At 44.7% G+C, this 3,753-nt stretch overlaps 1 protein-coding gene across 6 annotated transcripts in view; it reads right to left on the bottom strand.

Moving 5' to 3' along the window:
• Positions 1–3,753, bottom strand: part of WRB (tryptophan rich basic protein) — a 39,854-nt gene that overhangs the window by 31,509 nt on the left and 4,592 nt on the right. Inside the window, exons 1-2 of one of the 6 annotated variants that reach the window (XR_001360830.1) lie at positions 2,305–2,445; positions 108–222 (exon numbers count right to left, since the gene is read on the bottom strand). The exons of 3 other annotated variants lie outside the window; for them this stretch is intronic. The gene's annotated coding sequence lies outside the window, so the exon portion shown is untranslated. Of the gene's footprint in view, positions 1–107; positions 223–2,304; positions 2,446–3,753 lie in introns of those variants that run through there. 2 more of the 6 variants (XR_001360831.1, XR_001360829.1) reach the window with 2 other exon arrangements.

Below are 3,753 nucleotides of genomic sequence, written 5' to 3'. Positions count from 1 at the left end.
CCCCATGAAATGGACGATGAGGACGGTGTCAGGTTGACTTAACCTACCACACACCTCCTCCTAAGTCTCTCCACAGTCTCCCACTATGTTTCCCAGGAAGCTCTTACCTGCTACTCTAGTGGGAAACGCCACCAGCCGGTCGAGCGGAGTTATCCATTTACTGGGCACCACAGCCACAGGAACAGAATAATACTTCCAAATGAGGGAGACCATCAGGGCAGCCTGCGAAGACACTATGCTGAGTGCCAACCACCTGCCGTCCCGCGGCCAGTCCTCAGAGAGAAGAGGACACCCCACAGCGACGACCAAGCCCTATCAATCCAGTCCCTGCAGCCCACAGCGCCGGTAACATATACAGCTGACCTTGAACAATGCGGGTTAGGGGCACCGACCCCACACAGTCAAAAACCCCAGTGTAACTTCTGACTCTCCAAAACATAACTACTAATAGCCTACTGCTGATAAACAGCTGACTAGCACATATTTTATGTTATATATATCATATACTGTGTTCCTACAATTAAGCTAGAGAAATGTTAAAAAAATTATAAGGAAGAGAAAATACAAATATATCTTTTATACATTCATGACATACCTTTTTCTCTTTTTTTCTTATTTCTACTTTATTTTTTTAATTGATTAAGTTATTACATATGTCTCTTTATCCCCACATTACCCCCCATCCCCCCACTCATGCCCTCACCCCCCTGTTGTCTGTGTCCATTGGTTAGGCACCTTTTTCTTAATATTGTCAATATTTCTAGGCTATTCAGTGGTTCACCTGTGAGTTTTGTCAAATTGTCACAAGTCTCCAAAAAAATTTCCAATATATTTATTGGAAAAAAAATCCACATATAAGTGGACCCATGCAGTTCAAACCGATGTTGTTTGAGCGTCAACTAGATACACTATTAAATTAGCTGATAAATAATGAAGATTTCCCATAACACAAGTGTTCTTTTCTCATTGAATATCTCTTTTAAGTAAACTATGCTAAATACACCGTACTAGGGACAAAAGCAACCTTACGCCTCTGGATCCTTCAAAAAGTAGTTGATTCTCATCCACACTCTAGTGCTGGCCTTCCCATGCAGAAGTGGGCCTCTGCAAGTTTAAATGGTGAGAGCATCTCTTCTCTCCCCTCCTTTCCCCAGCAGCATTCCCTCAAGTTGTCTTTTGTCCCCTCTGTAGCCCTGAATATGTCACTCAAATATGCCCTAAAAGAGGGCCTCTGGCGCTGGCCGGGTAGCTCGGTTTGTTAGAGCATTGTCCCGATATCCTGGGGTGGGGACCGTCCAGCCCTCGGGCCATATAAGACCAGCAAAATCATTTGGTCTGGCCCTATTAAGGCATCAGGGGTGAGTTAGTTAAATGTTTGACCACATACAGCAGGCTAATTTTTAAGTTGATAATTGTGTATGGCCCCCGGAAGATGTTACAAATATCCCAATGGCCCTTGGTAGGAAAAGGTCCCCACACCTGCGATACGCCAAGATTGTGGGTTCGATCCCCTGTCAGGGCACATACAAGAAGCAACCAATGAATACACAAATAAGTGGAACAACAAGTCGATGTCTCTGACTGTCTCTCTGTCTGTGTCTCTCTCTCCTTCTCTCTCTCTCTCTCTCAAATCAATAAATTTTTTTTTTTTTAATTAAAAGAGGGCCCCTGGCTTAACTTCAGTCCCTGGAAAAACCTATCTCATATCAGTGACAGCACCTCAGGATCAAAGTACTTACTATAACCAAACAGCCTGAGTCCTTTACCCCAATCAACATCATTCATAACATTGAACCTCAGAGATCATTTAAAGCAGCCATAGCAGATCCGAAACCTCAGGGTAAGGCAAGTAAAAGTCCCCCCCTAGGGAAGTTGTGAGTCAGTGGTACTGGACTTGAATGACAATACGGGTTCCCCACCTGGAGAATAGACAGTCACTTACCCATCTGTAGACCATGGAGGAAGCAACAGCCAAAACCACTGGCCATCTCAGAAAACACCATTTCTAAGTAAGCTTCTCTCACTTCACCCCCAGCCTCCCAAACCTGCGCTGGAGTGAAGGCCACATGAAGAACTCCAGAGGAGTTGCTTAGGCGTTCATTTGCTTAAAAATCCCAAGAGTTAACGACACTAATCAAGAGAAAGGCTTTTCATCTAACTTATAAATTCAGAGTGTTCGGAGTTACATGCTTGCAGGACACTCAGCACAGCAGCTGAAGGTGGAAAAGCCTGGATTCCAGGGGCCGAAGTAGAGCAAAGTCCATCACCAGCTTTACTGACCCAGTGACACAACAGGACACTCACCTGCAATACGTAGAAGGCAACACTCATAACCCACTTGATCTTGGCCAACTGCGCTGTCCGTGCTTTCACTGAAAGGAAAAACAGGATGAAATGATTATATCAGCCCTGAAAGGAGAAGAAAATATTCAAATACACAGAAGTGCTCTTTTTTTATTTAATATATTTCTTTATTGATTTCAGAGAAAAAGGGAGAAGGAGAGAGAGATAGAAACATCAATGATGAGAGAGAATCATTGATCGGCTGCCTCCTACACACCCCCCATTGGGGATCAAGCCCGAAACCCAGGCATGTGACCTTGGCCGGAATCGAACCTGGGACCCTTCGGTCCGCAGGCTGACGCTTTATCCACTGAGCCAAGCTGGCTAGGGCCAGAAGTGCTCTTTTGTCTCACAAAATATTTTCTAATTATGCATGTACATATAAAATAGGATGTCTTACATCACCCACTATGCTATTATTTAAAATAGAGCTCAGCCAAAGTGGCTCAGTGGTTGAGCATCAACCTATGAACCAGGAGGTCATAGTTCAATTCCCAGTTAGGGAACAAGCCCGGGTTGCAGGCTTGACCCCAGTGTGGGGGCGTGCAGGAGGCAGCTGATCAATGATTCCCCCTCATCATTGATGTTTCTACCTCTCTCTCTCTCCTTCCCCCTCTGAAATCAATAAAATTATTTTTCAAAAATTAAAAATAAAATAGAATCACATACAGATTGGGAGATGTGAAGCTTTAATTTCAAAAAACCTTAAAGCTATTCATCTAGCCTCACTGGTGTGGCTCAGTAGTTGAGCATCGACCTATGAACCAGGAGGTCACAGTTCAATTACCGGTCAGAGCACATGCCCAGGTTGCTGGCTCGATCCCCAGTCTGAGGCGTGCAGAAGGCAGCCAATCAATGATTTTCTCTCATCTCTGATATGTCTATCTCTCTCTCCCTCTCCCTGCCTTTCTGAAATCAATGAAATATATTTTTTAGAAAAAGCTATTCATCTAAATCAGAGATTCTTTTCACAATGCACTTACCAATCACTAGGACTAAATGTTCTTCCCTGATTCCCCGGTCTACACTGTACACTAATCCATAAGGGAGCCTAATTGCCTGTTTTGCTAGCCACGCAGACAGCTCTCTCACAGTGCATGCTCTCAGCACACAGGCTGCCCTGTGAAAATCGTCGTCATCACAGCAGACTGTTATGGACAGTGGCAAACATCAAAATGAGTAAGACCTGAGTCTACACTCGGATAGCACTTTTTAGAGAACAGAATAAGAAAGCCCCTGAGACCCTAGCCAGTTTGGCTCAGTGGATAGAGCACTGGCCTGCAGACTAAAGGGTCCCGGGTTCAATTCCAGTTAAGGGCACATGCCCCGGTTGCAGGCTCGATTCCCACTAGGGGGCCTGCAGGAGGCAGACAATTAATGATTCCCTCTCATCATTGATGTTTCTATCTC

This window comes from Myotis brandtii, unplaced genomic scaffold, assembly GCF_000412655.1.
Source record: "Myotis brandtii unplaced genomic scaffold, ASM41265v1 scaffold1297, whole genome shotgun sequence".
NCBI lineage: Eukaryota > Metazoa > Chordata > Mammalia > Chiroptera > Vespertilionidae > Myotis > Myotis brandtii.
Note: the sequence above shows the minus strand (reverse complement) of the source record. Positions and strands in the feature narration are given on the sequence as shown.